The sequence below is a fragment of the Pleurodeles waltl genome, chromosome 7, assembly GCF_031143425.1.
Source record: "Pleurodeles waltl isolate 20211129_DDA chromosome 7, aPleWal1.hap1.20221129, whole genome shotgun sequence".
Lineage (NCBI taxonomy): Eukaryota > Metazoa > Chordata > Amphibia > Caudata > Salamandridae > Pleurodeles > Pleurodeles waltl.
Genome location: NC_090446.1, coordinates 593,486,880 through 593,506,389, shown reverse-complemented (window position 1 = coordinate 593,506,389; position 19,510 = coordinate 593,486,880). Strand labels below are relative to the sequence as shown.

The 19,510-nt window shown below is 51.9% G+C and overlaps 1 protein-coding gene across 11 annotated transcripts in view; it reads right to left on the bottom strand.

Annotated features, from left to right (window-relative positions):
* Window positions 1-19,510, bottom strand: part of CDC25C (cell division cycle 25C) — a 251,333-nt gene that overhangs the window by 181,533 nt on the left and 50,290 nt on the right. For 10 of the 11 annotated variants that reach the window (XM_069244444.1, XM_069244443.1, XM_069244447.1 and 7 more), the window contains one exon: window positions 17,573-17,654. The gene's annotated coding sequence lies outside the window, so the exon portion shown is untranslated. The remainder of the gene's footprint in view (window positions 1-17,572; window positions 17,655-19,510) is intronic. The other variant, XM_069244449.1, reaches the window with a different exon arrangement.

Sequence of the window (19,510 nt, the reverse complement as noted above, 5' to 3'; positions counted from 1 at the left end):
CTGTCTGTCTGGGTCGGTCTGTCTGTCTGTCTGGGTCTGTCTGTCTGTCTGGGTCTGTCTGGGTCGGTCTGTCTGTCTGGGTCGGTCTGTCTGTCTGGGTCTGTCTGGGTCGGTCTGTCTGTCTGGGTCGGTCTGTCTGTCTGGGTCTGTCTGTCTGTCTGTCTGTCTGGGTCTGTCTGTCTGTCTGTCTGTCTGTCTGTCTGTCTGTCTGTCTGTCTGTCTGTCTGTCGGTCTGTCTGGGTCGGTCTGTCTGTCTGGGTCGGTCTGTCTGTCTGGGTCGGTCTGTCTGTCTGGGTCGGTCTGTCTGTCTGGGTCTGTCTGTCTGTCTGGGTCTGTCTGTCTGTCTGTCTGTCTGTCTGTCTGTCTGTCTGGGTCGGTCTGTCTGGGTCGGTCTGTCTGGGTCGGTCTGTCTGGGTCGGTCTGTCTGGGTCGGTCTGTCTGGGTCGGTCTGTCTGTCGGTCTGTCTGTCGGTCTGTCTGTCGGTCTGTCTGTCGGTCTGTCGGTCGGTCTGTCTGTCGGTCTGTCGGTCGGTCTGTCTGTCGGTCTGTCGGTCGGTCTGTCTGTCGGTCGGTCTGTCTGTCGGTCGGTCTGTCTGTCGGTCTGTCTGTCTGGGTCTGTCTGTCTGGGTCTGTCTGTCTGGGTCTGTCTGTCTGGGTCTGTCTGTCTGTCGGTCTGTCTGTCTGTCTGTCGGTCTGTCTGTCGGTCTGTCTGTCGGTCTGTCTGTCGGTCTGTCTGTCGGTCTGTCTGTCGGTCTGTCTGTCGGTCTGTCTGTCGGTCTGTCTGGGTCGGTCTGTCTGGGTCGGTCTGTCTGGTCGGTCTGTCTGTCTGGGTCGGTCTGTCTGTCTGGGTCGGTCTGTCTGTCTGGGTCTGTCTGTGGTCTGGGTCTGTCTGTCTGGGTCTGTCTGTCTGGTCGGTCTGTCTGGGTCGGTCTGTCTGGGTCTGGTCCTGTCTGGGGTCGGTCTGTCTGGTCGGCTGTCTGGGTCGGTCTGTCTGTCTGTCTGGGTCGGTCTGTCTGTCTGTCTGGGTCGGTCTGTCTGTCTGTCTGGGTCGGTCTGTCAGTCTGTCTGGGTCGGTCTGTCTGGGTCGGTCTGTCTGTCTGGGTCGGTCTGTCTGTCTGTCTGGGTCGGTCTGTCTGTCTGTCTGTCTGGGTCGGTCTGTCTGTCTGTCTGTCTGGGTCGGTCTGTCTGTCTGTCTGGGTCGGTCTGTCTGTCTGTCTGGGTCGGTCTGTCTGTCTGTCTGTCTGGGTCGGTCTGTCTGTCTGTCTGTCTGGGTCGGTCTGTCTGTCTGTCTGGGTCGGTCTGTCTGTCTGTCTGTCTGGGTCGGTCTGTCTGTCTGTCTGGGTCTGTCTGTCTGGGTCTGTCTGGGTCGGTCTGTCTGGGTCGGTCTGTCTGGGTCGGTCTGTCTGGGTCGGTCTGTCTGGGTCGGTCTGTCTGGGTCGGTCTGTCTGTCTGGGTCGGTCTGTCTGTCTGGGTCGGTCGGTCTGTCTGGGTCGGTCTGTCTGTCTGGGTCGGTCTGTCTGTCTGGGTCGGTCTGTCTGTCTGGGTCGGTCTGTCTGTCTGTCTGTCTGTCTGGGTCTGTCTGTCTGGGTCTGTCTGTCTGGGTCTGTCTGTCTGGGTCGGTCTGTCTGGGTCGGTCTGTCTGTCTGTCTGGGTCGGTCTGTCTGTCTGTCTGGGTCGGTCTGTCTGTCTGTCTGGGTCGGTCTGTCTGTCTGTCTGGGTCGGTCTGTCTGTCTGTCTGGGTCGGTCTGTCTGTCTGTCTGGGTCGGTCTGTCTGTCTGTCTGGGTCTGTCTGTCTGGGTCGGTCTGTCTGTCTGTCTGTCTGTCTGTCTGTCTGTCTGTCTGTCTGTCTGTCTGTCTGTCTGTCTGTCTGTCTGTCTGTCTGTCTGTCTGGGTCGGTCTGTCTGTCTGTCTGTCTGTCTGTCTGTCTGTCTGTCTGTCTGTCTGTCTGTCTGGGTCTGTCTGTCTGGGTCTGTCTGTCTGGGTCTGTCTGTCTGGGTCGGTCTGTCTGTCTGTCTGGGTCGGTCTGTCTGTCTGTCTGGGTCGGTCTGTCTGTCTGTCTGGGTCGGTCTGTCTGTCTGTCTGGGTCGGTCTGTCTGTCTGTCTGGGTCGGTCTGTCTGTCTGTCTGGGTCGGTCTGTCTGTCTGTCTGTCTGGGTCGGTCTGTCTGTCTGTCTGTCTGGGTCGGTCTGTCTGTCTGTCTGGGTCTGTCTGTCTGGGTCTGTCTGGGTCGGTCTGTCTGGGTCGGTCTGTCTGGGTCGGTCTGTCTGGGTCGGTCTGTCTGGGTCGGTCTGTCTGGGTCGGTCTGTCTGTCTGGGTCGGTCTGTCTGTCTGGGTCGGTCGGTCTGTCTGGGTCGGTCGGTCTGTCTGGGTCGGTCTGTCTGTCTGGGTCGGTCTGTCTGTCTGGGTCGGTCTGTCTGTCTGGGTCGGTCTGTCTGTCTGTCTGTCTGTCTGGGTCTGTCTGTCTGGGTCTGTCTGTCTGGGTCTGTCTGTCTGGGTCGGTCTGTCTGGGTCGGTCTGTCTGTCTGTCTGGGTCGGTCTGTCTGTCTGTCTGGGTCGGTCTGTCTGTCTGTCTGGGTCGGTCTGTCTGTCTGTCTGGGTCGGTCTGTCTGTCTGTCTGGGTCGGTCTGTCTGTCTGTCTGGGTCGGTCTGTCTGTCTGTCTGTCTGTCTGTCTGTCTGTCTGGGTCGGTCTGTCTGTCTGTCTGTCTGTCTGTCTGTCTGTCTGTCTGTCTGTCTGTCTGTCTGTCTGTCTGTCTGTCTGTCTGTCTGTCTGTCTGTCTGTCTGTCTGGGTCGGTCTGTCTGTCTGTCTGTCTGTCTGTCTGTCTGTCTGTCTGTCTGTCTGTCTGTCTGGGTCTGTCTGTCTGGGTCTGTCTGTCTGGGTCTGTCTGTCTGGGTCGGTCTGTCTGTCTGTCTGGGTCGGTCTGTCTGTCTGTCTGGGTCGGTCTGTCTGTCTGTCTGGGTCGGTCTGTCTGTCTGTCTGGGTCGGTCTGTCTGTCTGTCTGGGTCGGTCTGTCTGTCTGTCTGGGTCTGTCTGGGTCGGTCTGTCTGTCTGGGTCGGTCTGTCTGTCTGTCTGGGTCGGTCTGTCTGTCTGTCTGTCTGGGTCGGTCTGTCTGTCTGTCTGTCTGGGTCGGTCTGTCAGTCTGTCTGGGTCGGTCTGTCTGTCTGGGTCGGTCTGTCTGTCTGTCTGGGTCGGTCTGTCTGTCTGTCTGGGTCGGTCTGTCTGTCTGTCTGTCTGGGTCGGTCTGTCTGTCTGTCTGTCTGTCTGGGTCGGTCTGTCTGTCTGTCTGGGTCGGTCTGTCTGTCTGTCTGGGTCGGTCTGTCTGTCTGTCTGGGTCGGTCTGTCTGTCTGTCTGGGTCGGTCTGTCTGTCTGTCTGGGTCGGTCTGTCTGTCTGTCTGGGTCGGTCTGTCTGTCTGTCTGGGTCGGTCTGTCTGTCTGGGTCGGTCTGTCTGTCTGTCTGTCTGGGTCGGTCTGTCTGTCTCGGTCTGTCTGTCTGTCTGTCTGTCTCGGTCTGTCTGTCTGTCTGTCTGTCTCGGTCTGTCTGTCTGTCTGTCTGGGTCGGTCTGTCTGTCTGTCTGTCTGTCTGTCTGGGTCGGTCTGTCTGTCTGTCTGGGTCGGTCTGTCTGTCTGTCTGTCTGGGTCGGTCTGTCTGTCTGTCTGTCTGTCTGGGTCGGTCTGTCTGTCTGTCTGGGTCGGTCTGTCTGTCTGTCTGTCTGGGTCGGTCTGTCTGTCTGTCTGTCTGGGTCGGTCTGTCAGTCTGTCTGGGTCGGTCTGTCTGTCTGTCTGGGTCGGTCTGTCTGTCTGTCTGGGTCGGTCTGTCTGTCTGGGTCTGTCTGTCTGTCTGTCTGGGTCGGTCTGTCTGTCTGTCTGGGTCGGTCTGTCTGTCTGGGTCGGTCTGTCTGTCTGGGTCGGTCTGTCTGTCTGGGTCGGTCTGTCTGTCTGGGTCGGTCTGTCTGTCTGGGTCGGTCTGTCTGTCTGTCTGTCTGGGTCGGTCTGTCAGTCTGTCTGGGTCGGTCTGTCTGGGTCGGTCTGTCTGTCTGGGTCGGTCTGTCTGTCTGGGTCGGTCTGTCTGTCTGGGTCGGTCTGTCTGTCTGTCTGTCTGGGTCGGTCTGTCTGTCTGTCTGTCTGGGTCGGTCTGTCTGTCTGTCTGTCTGGGTCGGTCTGTCTGTCTGTCTGTCTGGGTCGGTCGGTCTGTCTGTCTGTCTGGGTCGGTCTGTCTGTCTGTCTGTCTGGGTCGGTCTGTCTGTCTGTCTGTCTGTCTGTCTGTCTGTCTGTCTGTCTGTCTGGGTGTCTGTCTGTCTGTCTGTCTGTCTGGGTGTCTGTCTGTCTGTCTGGGTGTCTGTCTGTCTGTCTGTCTGTCTGTCTGTCTGTCTGTCTGTCTGGGTGTCTGTCTGTCTGTCTGTCTGTCTGGGTGTCTGTCTGTCTGTCTGGGTGTCTGTCTGTCTGTCTGTCTGTCTGTCTGTCTGTCTGTCTGGGTCGGTCTGTCTGTCTGGGTCGGTCTGTCTGTCTGTCTGGGTCGGTCTGTCTGTCTGTCTGGGTCGGTCTGTCTGTCTGTCTGGGTCGGTCTGTCTGTCTGTCTGGGTCGGTCTGTCTGTCTGTCTGTCTGGGTCGGTCTGTCTGTCTGTCTGGGTCGGTCTGTCTGTCTGTCTGGGTCGGTCTGTCTGTCTGTCTGGGTCTGTCTGGGTCGGTCTGTCTGTCTGGGTCGGTCTGTCTGGGTCGGTCTGTCTGTCTGGGTCGGTCTGTCTGTCTGTCTGTCTGTCTGTCTGGGTCTGTCTGTCTGGGTCTGTCTGTCTGGGTCTGTCTGTCTGGGTCTGTCTGTCTGGGTCTGTCTGTCTGTCTGTCTGGGTCGGTCTGTCTGTCTGGGTCGGTCTGTCTGTCTGGGTCGGTCTGTCTGTCTGGGTCGGTCTGTCTGTCTGGGTCGGTCTGTCTGTCTGTCTGGGTCTGTCTGGGTCGGTCTGTCTGTCTGTCTGTCTGGGTCTGTCTGTCTGGGTCTGTCTGGGTCTGTCTGTCTGTCTGGGTCTGTCTGTCTGTCTGGGTCGGTCTGTCTGTCTGTCTGTCTGTCTGGGTCTGTCTGTCTGGGTCTGTCTGTCTGGGTCTGTCTGTCTGGGTCTGTCTGTCTGGGTCTGTCTGTCTGTCTGTCTGGGTCGGTCTGTCTGTCTGGGTCGGTCTGTCTGTCTGGGTCGGTCTGTCTGTCTGGGTCGGTCTGTCTGTCTGTCTGGGTCTGTCTGGGTCGGTCTGTCTGTCTGTCTGGGTCTGTCTGTCTGTCTGTCTGGGTCTGTCTGGGTCGGTCTGTCTGTCTGTCTGTCTGGGTCTGTCTGTCTGGGTCTGTCTGGGTCGGTCTGTCTGTCTGGGTCGGTCTGTCTGTCTGGGTCGGTCTGTCTGTCTGGGTCGGTCTGTCTGTCTGGGTCGGTCTGTCTGTCTGGGTCGGTCTGTCTGTCTGGGTCGGTCTGTCTGTCTGGGTCGGTCTGTCTGTCTGTCTGGGTCGGTCTGTCTGTCTGTCTGGGTCGGTCTGTCTGTCTGTCTGGGTCGGTCTGTCTGTCTGTCTGGGTCGGTCTGTCTGTCTGTCTGGGTCGGTCTGTCTGTCTGTCTGGGTCGGTCTGTCTGTCTGGGTCGGTCTGTCGGTCGGTCTGTCGGTCGGTCTGGGTCGGTCTGGGTCGGTCTGGGTCGGTCTGGGTCGGTCTGGGTCGGTCTGGGTCGGTCTGGGTCGGTCTGGGTCGGTCTGGGTCGGTCTGTCTGTCTGGGTCGGTCTGTCTGTCTGTCTGGGTCGGTCTGTCTGTCTGTCTGGGTCGGTCTGTCTGTCTGTCTGGGTCGGTCTGTCTGTCTGTCTGGGTCGGTCTGTCTGTCTGTCTGGGTCGGTCTGTCTGTCTGGGTCGGTCGGTCTGTCTGGGTCGGTCTGTCTGTCTGGGTCGGTCGGTCTGTCTGGGTCGGTCTGTCTGTCTGTCGGTCTGTCGGTCTGGGTCGGTCTGGGTCGGTCTGGGTCGGTCTGGGTCGGTCTGGGTCGGTCTGGGTCGGTCTGGGTCGGTCTGGGTCGGTCTGGGTCGGTCTGGGTCGGTCTGGGTCGGTCTGGGTCGGTCTGTCTGTCTGTCTGGGTCGGTCTGTCTGTCTGGGTCGGTCTGTCTGTCTGTCTGGGTCGGTCTGTCTGTCTGTCTGGGTCGGTCTGTCTGTCTGTCTGGGTCGGTCTGTCTGTCTGTCTGGGTCGGTCTGTCTGTCTGTCTGGGTCGGTCTGTCTGTCTGGGTCGGTCGGTCTGTCTGTCTGGGTCGGTCGGTCTGTCTGTCTGGGTCGGTCGGTCTGTCTGGGTCGGTCTGTCTGTCTGGGTCGGTCTGTCTGTCTGGGTCGGTCGGTCTGTCTGGGTCGGTCGGTCTGTCTGGGTCGGTCGGTCTGTCTGGGTCGGTCTGTCTGTCTGTCGGTCTGTCTGTCTGTCTGTCTGTCTGGGTCGGTCTGGGTCGGTCTGGGTCGGTCTGGGTCGGTCGGTCTGTCTGGGTCGGTCTGTCTGTCTGGGTCGGTCTGTCTGTCTGGGTCGGTCTGTCTGTCTGTCTGGGTCGGTCTGTCTGTCTGTCTGGGTCGGTCTGTCTGTCTGTCTGGGTCGGTCTGTCTGTCTGTCTGGGTCGGTCTGTCTGTCTGTCTGGGTCGGTCTGTCTGTCTGTCTGGGTCGGTCTGTCTGTCTGTCTGGGTCGGTCTGTCTGTCTGTCTGGGTCGGTCTGTCTGTCTGTCTGTCTGGGTCGGTCTGTCTGTCTGTCTGGGTCGGTCTGTCTGTCTGGGTCGGTCTGTCTGTCTGGGTCGGTCTGTCTGTCTGGGTCGGTCTGTCTGTCTGGGTCGGTCTCCCCTCCTTCCCTTGTGTGCTAGGCAGCTGTATTTACCGTTGTAGTCTTGCTGATGCTCCTGCCATCGTGTGGTACAGCATCAGGAAGACTTCCAGTTCTGGTTCCATGGCAGCCGCGGACTCCTCGGTCTCCCTGGAGGGGAGTTTCTCCTTTTATATGATGCGTTTCCACCAGGCTTTTGGTGGTGGTGCCGACACCCCGGAAATCCTGGTGGTCTGCCATATCATAATAGGGTGGGCAGATCTGTGTCTTCTGCCTGCAACATGGCTGCCGCCGTAGTCAGTGGTCGTACCGTACTGGCTGGGGTGGTATATTGACTGTCAATGGGAGGGATCACCACCACAGTCATAATTTGGCAGTCATTACCACCAGCCTGCAGACGGTACTACCGCCATTGCAGCAGTCACATGACCACCAATGTCATGAGGGCCTAAATGCCCTGATCCATGTAGCCCACTTAATCGGTGTTTTGCCAGGTTTTCTGCAGCATAACACTGCTTTACATAGCCATATTTAAAATCGACCAATTTCTCATAAAAAATGAGAACCTGCAAAATCAAATTAATGTATATACAGATAACTTGGCAGGTGTTCAAGAAAAAATAAAGTGTGCAAATCATTGCTTTTTGATCTGCCTCCCTTTATCCTTGAGAAAGCAAGACATAACTTGTACACCAGCCGAAGGCACGCCAAAGGCAAGCCTGTCTGCGCCAAGACCGTGCCCAGCGCCAGTCCCCCTGGCCCCCTCAGACAATTCTACTCCCCCCTCACCCTCCACTCACTCAACCCAGGCCCTCGCCCCACCTGCAACCTCTCCAGCCACACACACACTCAAGGCCCCTTCACCTGCCACACCTGCCATTTCTCCTGCTCCTCATCCCTCACACCACACACCAACCATAGCGACCCTCCCGACAACAATCACAACACCCACAACGCAATACACACCTGCTCTGCCCCAACTCCCACCAACCAGCCCCGCAGCACACCACCCCACAACCAGAACACACCCCGCAACAACACCCTCATGCACAACACCAACACCACCCACCACAACCACCTCAACTGCCTGCTCCTAAACACCCGCTCCCTTCACAAACATGCCATAGAACTCTGGGACCTCATCACATCACACTCACCTGACATCGCCTTCCTCACGGAAACCTGGACCAATCCCTTTTTAGAACCAGACATAGCCATCGCCACCCCCAAGGGATACAAACTCCAATGCAAAGACCGCCTCAACAGGCCAGGTGGTGGCATCACCATCCTACACAGGGACACCAAAGTCACCACCAGCTCCCAACACTATCGACAACACAGAACACATGCACTTCCTAATCCACATTAACAACAACTCCACCCTCAGAAGTACACTAATCTACAGACCACCGGGACCACGCCCCGCCTTCTGCGACACCATCGCCGACACCATCAGCTCGCACACCCTCACCTCCACAGACTACATCCTCCTCGTGATTTCAACTTTCACTTGGAGAACCTTCAAGACCACAACTCTACCTCCCTCAAAGACCACTTCACCAACCTCGGACTCAAACAACTGGTCACCGCACCCACCCACTCAGCAGCACACTCGCTTGATGCAATTTTCACCTCAAGCCAACACATAGCCTACACCCACACCACCGAACTCCTCTGGACTGACCACCACTGCGTCCACTTCTCCTTCACAAAACACCCCACACACCACCATCAACATACCACACCCTACCGCATGTGGGACAAGATCCCACAGAACGCCTGAACTCCCAACTGGCTCACAACCTCCCCCCCCCACACCAACGACCCCAACGCAGGAGCACACAACCTCTCTAAATAGATCACTACCTGCGCAGGCACACTTACCCCCTCAGAAAACACATCGCCACCCGCAAAATCAAGAACGCCCCATGGTTCACCCCCGAACTCCAAGCGCAAATGCCGCCAAGCGGAGAAAATATGGTGACAAGAACCCTCTACAACCAACTTCTCCACCCTCAAAGCCACCATTCGCACCCATCACCAACTCATACGCACCACCAAAAGAGATCACTACAAGACACGCCTTGACAACAGCTCTCAAAACAGCAAAGACCTCTTCACCATCATTAAACAGCTATCCAAACCCAAAGCCAGCAACATAGACCCCACACACACACAGCCCCTATGTGACGCCCTCTCCAACCACTTCCACCACAAAATCCTGGACATCCACAACAGCTTCATACATCACACACCCCTCACTCACCCAACCCAACCCCCACTCACGACCCCCCCCCCACCACACTCACAACCTGGGCCCCCACCACACACACACAAAGAAACCGAAAAAAACCATGAACTCCATCCACTTCGATCCCCCTCCGACCCCTGTCCACATCGCATCTACAACAAAGCCAGCCCAACCATCGCCCCCATACTCTGCGACATATTCAACTCCTCTTTCGACACCGCCAGCCACCCAGACCCCTGGAAGCATGCAGAAATCACTGCTCTCCTAAAAAAAAAAAAAAAAAAAAGCTGACCCGGAGATCCTCTCCAACTATCACCCCATCTCCCTCCTCCCTTTCCCCGCCAAGGTTGCACAGAAACTATTCAACGCCCGCCTATCCCACTTCCTCGAAGAAAACAAAACTCCTGACCCCTCACAATCCGGGTTTCGCAAGAACCACAGCACGGAAACCGCCCTCATCGCATGCACTGATGACATCAGGACCAAAGTTGACAAAGGCGAGACCGTCGCACTCATCCACCTAGACCTCTCCGCAGCCTTTGACAGTCTGCCACCACACACGCCTCCACAACATAGGAATTCGCCACAAAGCCTTAGACTGCCTCACCTCCTTCCTCACCGACATGACCCAGAGAGTCCGTCTTCCACCTTTCCACTTCTACCAAGATCACCTGCGGTGTCCCCCAAGGGTCCTCCCTCAGCCCCACACTCTTCAACATTTACATGATCCCCCTAGCCAACATCTTCCAACCACACGGAATCACAATCCTCTCCTACGCAGATGACACCCAACTCATCCTCTCCCTCACCCGCAACCCCACCACTGCCAAAGCCAACCTACACGTTGCTCTCCTCGACACCACCAACTGGATGAAAACTAACCACCTCAAGCTTAACTCCAACAAAACCGAGATCATCATCTTCAGCCCCAACAAAACCATATGGGAGGACTCCTGGTGGCCCACCGCCCTAGGCCCCGCACCCACCCCGCAACCTCGCCATCATCCTGGACCCCTCCCTCTCCATGACACAACAAATCAATGCACTAACATCCTCCTGCTTCCACACACTCCGCACTCTAAAAAAAAAAAAAAAAAAATCCTTCAAATGGATTCCCCCAGAGACCAGGAAGACAGTCACCCAGGCACTCATCAGCAGCAGACTTGACTACGGTAACGCCCTCTATGCCGGCACCACACTCAAACTCAAACGCAAACTCCAGAGAATCCAGAACACAGCTGCACGCCTCGTCCTTGGCCTCACCCGCCACGAACGAATCTCACCACACCTCAAATCTCTTCACTGGCTCCCCATAGACAAGAGAATCACTTCCAAGATCCTCATCCACGCACACAAATCCCTCCACAACACCGGCCCGACCTACCTCAACCAATGAGAGATCTTCCACACTCCCACCCGCAACCTCCGATCTGCCGACCTCGCACTAGCCACAGTCCCCTGCATCCACCGAACCACCACAGGAGGCAGGGCCTTCTCCTACATTGCCCCCACAACCTGGAACTCCCTCCCCACCAAACTCCGCAAAACCAAAGACCTCCTACTCTTCAGAAAAAACCTCAAGACATGGCTGGTCGAACAGTAACCCCGCCTCACCCCCTCACCCCCACTAGCACCTTGAGACCCTCACGGGTGAATAGCGCACTCTATAAAAAAAAATGTATTGATTGATTAACTGTAGGAAAATGGCTCCCTGTTGCAGCTACCCCCCACTTTTTGCCTGATATTGATGCTGACTTGACAGAGAAGTGTGCTGGGACCCTGCTAACCAGGCCCCAGCACCAGTGTTCTTTCACCTGAAATGCACCATTGTTTTCACAACTGGCACACAGATAAGTCTCTAAGGGCTGCAGCATATGTTGTGCCACCCTAAGGGACCCCTCACCTAACACATGCACACTGCCATTGGAGATTGTGTGTGTCGGTGGGGAGAAAAAGGCAAAGTCGATGTGGCATCCCCCTTAGGATGCCATGCCCACAAAATACTGCCTGTGGCATAGGTAAGTCACCCCTCTAGCAGGCCTTACAGCCCTAAGGCAGGGTGCACTATACCACAGGTGAGGGCATAGCTGCATGAACAATATGCCCCTACAATGTCTAAGAATAGACTTAGACAATGTAAGTACAGTGTGGCCATATTAAGTATATGGTCTGGGAGTTTGTCAAAAACGAACTCCACAGCTCCATAATGGCTACACTGAATACTGTGAAGTTTGGTATCAAACTTCTCAGAATAATAAACCCGCACTGATGCCAGTGTTGGATTCATTAAGAAAATGCAGACAGAGGACATCTTAGAGATGCCCCCTGTATTTTACCCAATCCTTCAGTGCAGGACTGACTGGTCTGTGCCAGCCTGCTGCTGAGACACAAGTTTCTGACCCCCTGGGGTGAGAGCCTTTGTGCTCTCTGAGGCCAGAAACAAAGCTGCACTGGGTGGAGATGCTTCTCACCTTCCCCTGCAGGAACTTTAACACCTAGCAGTGAGCCCCAAAGGCTCAAGCTTCGTGTTACAATGCCCCAGGGCACTCCAGCTAGTGGAGATGCCCGCCCCCTGGACACAGCCCCCACTTTTGGCGGCAAGTCCATGAGAGATAATGAGAAAAACAAGGAGGAGTCACCCACCAGTCAGGACAGCCCCTAAGGTGTCCTGAGCTGAGGTTACCCCTGCCTTTAGAAATCCTCCATCTTGATTTTGGAGGATTCCCCCAATAGGAATAATGATGTGCCCCCCTCCCCACAGGGAGGAGGCACAAAGAGGGTGTAGCCACCCTCCAGGACAGTAGCCATTGGCTACTGCTCTACCAGACCTAAATACAACCCTAAATTCAGTATTTAGGGGCACCCCAGAACCTAGGAAACTAGATTCCTGAAACCAGAAGAAACAAGAAGGACTGCTGACCTACAAGCCTGCAGAGAAGGAGGAAGACGACAACTGCTATGGCCCCAGCCCTACCGGCCTGTCTCCAACTTCGAAAACCTGCACCAGCGATGCATCAGACAGGGACCAGCGACCAATGAAGCCTCAGAGGACTGCCCTGGACTGAAGGACCAAGAAGCTCCCGTGAACAGCGGCCCTGTTCAAAACCAGCTACTTCTTTGCAACAAAGAAGCAACTTTCAAAGACTGCACGTTTTTCCGCCAGAAGCGTGAGACTTCACACTATGCACCCGACGCCCCGGCTGGCGATCCAGAGAACAAACACCACAGGGAGGACTCCTCTGTGACTGTGAGACCATGAGTAACCAGAGACAACCCCCCTGAGCCCCCACAGCAACGCCTACAGAGAACCCAGAGGCTCCCCCTGACCGCGACTGCCTGTAACAAGGGACTCGACGCCTGGAACCAACACTGCACCCGCAGCCCCCAGGATCTGAAGGAACCGAACTTCAACGCAGGAGTAACCCCCAGGCGACCCTCTGCCTAGCCCAGGTGGTGGCTATCCCAAGAAGCCCCCCCTGTGCCTGCCTGCACCGCTAGAGTGACCCCTGGGTCCCTCCATTGTTTCCTTCCTGAAACCAGACGCCTACTTTGCACACTGCACCCGGCCACCCCTGTGCCGCTGAGGGTGTGTTTTGTGTGACTACTTCTGTCCCCCCCAGTGCTCTACAAAAAAACCCTGGTCTGCCCCCCAAGAACGCAGGTACTTATCTGCTGGCAGACTGGAACCAGAGCACCCCTGTTCTCCATAGGCACCTACGTGTTTTGGGCACTTCTTTGACCTCTGCACCTGACCGGCCCTGAGCTACTGGTGTGGTAACTTTGGGGTTGTCTTGAACCCCCAACGGTGGGCTGCCTATGCCCCAGAACTGAGACTTGTAAGTGTTTTACTTACCTCCTATTCTAACCTTTACTTACCTCCCCCAGGAACTGTTGATTTTTGCACTGTGTCCACTTTGAAAATAGCTTATTGACATTTTTACAAAGACTATATCTGATGTTGCTTTCATTCAAAGTTCCTAAAGTATCTAAGTGAAGTACCTTACTTTGAGTGTGTGTTCCTCATTTATTGCCTGCATGTGTACAACAAATGCTTAACTCTACCCTCTGATAAGCCTACTGCTTGACCACACTACCACAAAATAGAGCATTAGAATTATCTACTTTTGTCACTATCATACCTCTAAGGGGAACCCTTGGACTCTGTGCACACTATTTCTTACTTTGAAATAGTATATACAGAGCCAACTTCCTACAATAACACTTGTAGAATTGTTTTAAGTGTGCAAATAACTGCAAACAAATCAAAGTGCGCAAATCGCAGTTTTTTTCCACCAGCATGCATTAATACTTACGAAAGCAGTACAAAACAGGGCGTTTTTTTTTTTTTTTTTTTAAAATGTGTTAAGTACTGTGAAGCTCCTCACATTTACAAAATGGCTTGTTGAAATATGCTAAAGCAATAACACTAGATGGAGGCAGCTTTTAGAATCGTAACAGAAATAGAAAAAGGGCTAGTTGTCAAGCTACCACACGGTGGCAGTGCAAACCAGTGGAAGCCGACCTTAGACATGAAGACACAAGGAGCGACAATACACAGTCTTGGTGAACAGGTTGGTCTATGCAGCTAAGAAGAAGCGCTTTCTCAGATCAATAGTGGTTAGTTAACCTCTTAGCTGCTGGGCCTTCCCCCCCCCCCCCCCCCCCCCCCCCCAGTGCTGAGCCCTTTTTTGGCTATTTGGGGTGGTTTGCTTAGGCCTTCATAACTTTTTGTCCACATAAGCTATCCACGCCAAATTTGCGTCCTTTTTTTCCAACATCTTAGGGATTCTAATGGTACCCTGAGAGTTTGTGGTTTCCCCTGGAGGAGACCAAGAAATTAGCCAAAATACAGTGAAAATTTCGTTTTTTCCCAAAAAAATGGGGGAAAAGGGCTGCCGAAGAAGGCTTGTGGTTTTTTCCCTGAAAATGCCACCAACAAAGGGTTTCTGGTGCTGAAATCACCATCTTCCCACCTTTCAGGAACGGACAGACTTGAATCAGACAACCGCTTTTTTCAACACAAATTTGGCATTTTACTGGGACATACCCCATTTTTACTATTTTTGGTGCTTTCAGCCTCCTTCCAGTTAGTGACGGGAATGGGTGTGAAACCAATGCTGGATCCCGGAAAGCTAAACATTTCTGAAAACTAGACAAAATTCTGAATTCAGCAAGGGGTCATTTGTGTAGATCCTACAAGGTTTTCCTACAGAAAATAAAAGCTGAAATAAAAAAAATATTGAAATTGAGCTGAAAACAACAGCCATTTTTCTTTATGTTTTACTCTAACTTTTTCCTGCGATGTCAGATTTTTTAAAGCAATATACCGTTATGTCTGCTGGACTCTTCTGGTTGCGGGGATATAAAGGGCTTGTAGGTTCATCAAGAACCCTAGGTACCCAGAGCCAATAAATGAGCTGCACCCTGCAGTTGGTTTTCATTCTATACTGGGTATACAGCAATTCATTTGCTGAAATATGAAGAGTGAAAAATAGGTATCAAGAAAAGCTTTGCATTTCCAAAATGGGCTCAAGATAAGGTTTTGAGGAGCAGTGGTTATTTGCACATCTCTGAATTCCGGGGTGCCCATACTAGCATGTGAATTGCAGGGCATTTCTCAAATAGACGTCTTTTTTACACACTCTCTTATATTTGGAAGGAAAAAATGTAGAGAAAGATAAGGGGCAATAACACTTGTTTTGCTATTCTATTTTTCCCTAAGTCTCCCGATAAAAAATGATACCTCACTTGTGTGGGTAGGCCTAGCGCCCGCGACAGGAAATGCCCCAAAACACAACGTGGACACATCCCATTTTTTTTTACAGAAAACAGAACTGTTTTTTGCCAAGTGCCTAGCTGTGGATTTTGGCTTCTAGCTCAACCGGCACCTAGGGAAACCTACCAACCCTGTGCATTTTTGAAAACTAGAGACCTAGGGGAATCCAAGATGGGGTGACTTGTGAGGCTCTGACCAGGTTCTGTTACCCAGAATCCTTTACAAACATCAAAATTTGGCCAAAAAAACAAGTTTTCCTCTCATTTCGGTGACAGAAAGTTCTGGAATCTGAGAGGAGCCACAAATTTCCTTCCACCCAGCATTCCCCCAAGTCTCCCGATAAAAATGGTACCTCACTTGTGTGGGTAGGCCTGGTGCCCGCGACAGGAATAGATCACACAACGGTCAATGTTGGTCCTTACATGAGGCAGCTGTTGACCCTGGGGTGATCCATTCCTGATGCAGGCACTAGGTGTAGGCACTCAAGTGGGGTAGTGTTTTTATCAGGACAGGTGAGGAATCACTGGGTAGTAGGAATTTTGTGGATTCCAGCATATTCCTGTAGTTTGTGTGACAGAAATGCGAGAAAAATAGAGTTTTTATTCAACATTTCAGCTTTGCAGGGTATTTTGGGTAAGAAAACTTTGGGGAATCCACACAAGTCACACCTCTGTGGACTTCCCCCGAATGTCTAGTTTCCAGAAATGTTTGGGTTTAGTGTGTTTCTCTATATGGCCGCCGAACCCAGGACCAAAAACACAGATGCCTGCATTACAAAACCAGTTTGTTTTGCGATAGATAATTTTGATGTCTCCACAATACGATTTGGGCAGTGGAATTTGGGGCTGAACTAAATTGGGGAGCTCCCAAGAGAGTACTCTCTCTCGGTCTGCTTGCCGCCGCATTCACCTGCTCTCTGGGTTGGGCTAACCCACTAATACCCAGTTGCACAGACTGCTTGCGAAGGGACAGCAGGACTGTCCTCATCACCTCCCTCATAATGTACTGGAAGAGGAGTTATCGAATGGGACTCCTCCGACTGAAAAATCACTCCCAGAGTCTCCACCATTGTCCTATCCCTCAGATGCTGTCTCAGTATCTGATGTCTCAGTCTCTGATCCTATCTCAGAGTGCCGGCAGCAGTCATCCATCAAGATGCCATCTCTGCTATTGGCTAAACTGTTGCTCTAAAACACTAGCCTACGTAGACAGTCACAAAATCAATGGTGTGTGTGAGATACGTACAACAGTAGAGGCCACCTTACCTGCGCTTCTTCCCTCAATCAGCACATTCTTTCAAGACACTCAAAAAACACCTTGTCACATACCATTCGTCACAGTCTTTAGCACCTCCTGCGCCCAGTCCAACAATTATTATTGGTGCTCCCACTCCCTCCTCCTCGGATTCCCTCATTACCACCCAGCAAAAGTGCCCTTCATCTCTCCATAGCCGCCCGCACATATATTTCATTTGTATTATAGCGCAGGTAATGGCTGACTTTACTATAGTACTCAGCTACTGACAAAATACAGATTTGCTCTTTGCAGTAGGCATATAATCCATCTGCGCTTCTTTATGGCACTAAAACTGCCACTAGACAAAAGTCTGATCCTTTCGTAGCAGAAACATAATCACAATACTTACTTGACTTTTTTTATTGCTGCCTAAAAGCTACAGGTGAAATGCGTCAGTTGAAGTATGTGCATTGCTTTGAAGACGCAAGCTGCAACACAACTGGTGGCAAATATATATATATATATATATATATATATATATCTATATCTATCTATATCTTTTATATGTGGGTCTGGTTTTCCTGGGGGCTGATCGCAGCCCCCAGGGAAACCACACACATATTGACAAAAGTGATAGATAGACACATAATTATCTACATAGATATATATATATATCTAGATCTACATATCTATATCTAGATCTATATATCTATATCTATTTATTTTATTTGTATTTTTTTTCGTTGTATGGTTTCCTTGGGGGCCAAAATGGCCCCCAGGGAAACCCTACAACAACAACAAAATTGCCCCCACAGGGGGTCGCCCTGCCCATGGGAGAAAAAAAAAATGTTGCCCGGGGGGGGGGGGAGGGGCGATCCCCCAGGGGGCACCTACCTTTTTTTTTTAAGAGGGCCGACCCCCCCCCCCCCCCCAGTGAAATCCCTGGCGTCTAGTGGTGTTTCCTGGCCCCCGATCGAAACACTTTCAGAAGGCCTCGTAAGAAAGGGGAGACTCTCCTTTCTTACGAGGCCTTCCCAAACGTGGGGAAGGCCGTTTTCCCCATCGGAGCAGGAAGCGGCCGCAAGGCTGCTTCCTCCTCCGATGGGGAAATCAACTTTCACAAAGGGGCGGGTGGGGGGCAGGAGGAGACACGGAAGAGCTTCCTTGTTTCCCTGGGGTAAAAAATAATATTTATTAACCCCCTTCCTGGTGTCGGCCACTGGTCGTGACCCGCACCAGGGAGGTAGAGCGGGCGTCAGCCAGTGGCCGACGCCCACATTGAAGGGGAGCTGCAGGGACATTACGCGGAATGGACCACGAGAAGGAGCATGTTCTGCTCCAGAAACACAAAATTACTGAGAGCCCACAAGACACGGCGCACTCTGCTTCCCTAGGGCAATTTGAATTCCGCGCTGGAGGCCATATTAAATTACAAAAGATGTAAATTGTGTCCAGAAGTCAAAGAAATACAGGTAATGGGAAACAGATAAACTGAAGGTCATACAAACCCTGAACTTTGAAACAAATGCAGCTGCTTCACCAGTCCAAGCAGAGAGGGGCCCGGTCAGGTACACACTGTGGCTCACTAGGCTGTCAAAAAAAAAAAAATTTCTGTTAGAAATGGCAGCTGCATCAGAAATAAAATGTAAAGTTCTCATTTATTTACTTAGGCACAGTGTAAAAGCAGCTCATCAGGCTCTCCAACTGCTCTCAAATCACACCTTAAACATCCCACCATTCTAAAGTGACACCACTGTGTTAAAGTCAGAAACACATGACGCACACCTACAATAAACATCTGGCTAAGGGATTCCATACACTGCATCAATGCTGTAGATAGCAGCACTGTTACTCGACCTTGAGACATGGCACCGCTACCAAGCCACAAAGGGCTAGGCAGAGAGATTTTGAAAGACTGATTGCTATATTGAGATCCTGAATGAGAAAGAGGCAAGCACCATCCTTAATGTTTTTATAATACAGAATAGCTGCAGTGGACTTCAGAAGATAATTTACCGGACGGTTGCTTTACACTGGCACATGTTACAGGAAATGTAGAATACGTACGGAAAAATATAGTGCAATAGCAGACACTGGCAGAAAACGTCATAATGTAAGAAATAAAAGAACATTGCATGCCAAAATACAATGCTGACCAGAATATGGGGAAGAGTTCACTCAAGGACACAGTGAAAATAATAACTTAAACAGATTGCTGTTCAAAACTAACTTGTGTTTGGTAAACATGCAAAAATCTATAACCCAAAGCACACAGGCTCATTGGCACGTACTTTGTGTTTCCAAATAGCCTGTAAACCTGAATAGACAGTGAGTGCAAGAAATCTAATCAGCTCAGACTACACAAGATATTAGGGTTACAATGTTAAGGAAAACATAGTATTTAAGTTGTATTTCCTGTAGAAATGCATGTATTCAAGAGTGAAGAATGGTTAGTTTGTCAAGCATTGTTAAAGCCACAAGTTAAGAAAGTGTAGAAGATTAGCGTTAAGGAGTTCCAGGGTCATAGGTGTTCAAACGGTTTTCAGTTTCAGTCTATGATTTTTCAGTCACTCATTATTTGCTGTTTTGTAATAAAGTATTGTGGGATTTTGTATTTAAGAGGCTGTCTGTGCCATGGCAACTTGAGACTGCCTGCCTGTGTGAGGAGGGTCGATCTCCCTGTTGCAGCAGTAAAGGGCTGTCTTTCCACTGCCAAAGAAGAGTTGGTCTTGTTTTTCAATTTTTAAGTTTTTATTTACCCTGCAACAGTTGGCGAGCCAGCATAGGATTTTCATTTTTGCATTTTTCACCTGACTGCTAACACCGGAGGACCACTCTCCCCACCGCATAGATTATTGCGCAACTTTGATTGGGTAAGCAGATGCTATGATTTCTGAAGTTCTGCCTGTGCACAGGGGCTGGGAAAGATTCTGGGGACTGCAGTCTCTTAAAAGTGAGGGCAAATGCGGACTAACATTCCATGCTCTTACCTAATGTATGACTTATTTTCCCTGGCAATGGTATACACAGATAGAGACTTAAGTTTATAAGCGCCAGAAGGGTATCGTATGCAAGACTGAGTACATGTGTTGCACAATATAAGGAAAGGCGCAACATAACTGGTTCACTTGTTCCTAGTGACAAGCTTGAAGTGGTCAATGTGGGTAACTTGAAATTCGGAGGGAGCCGAATACGTGTTTGTAGTTGACAGAGGGACAAATGAAAAGCTGATGTTGCTAAACTTCACCTCCAGATAAGACCTAAACACTCAAATTACTGACCTGGACCTAATGTCTGGATGTTATTCCGTGGTCTGAGAGAGACACAGTTTGAAAAGGTCATCTTCTCTGAGCGCGGAGAAAAGTGACCACGGGTGGCCAGTTGCGGTTGCCGTTTTAGAACAGAATATTGCTGATTGGGCACTACATAACCATTTAACTTGTTAC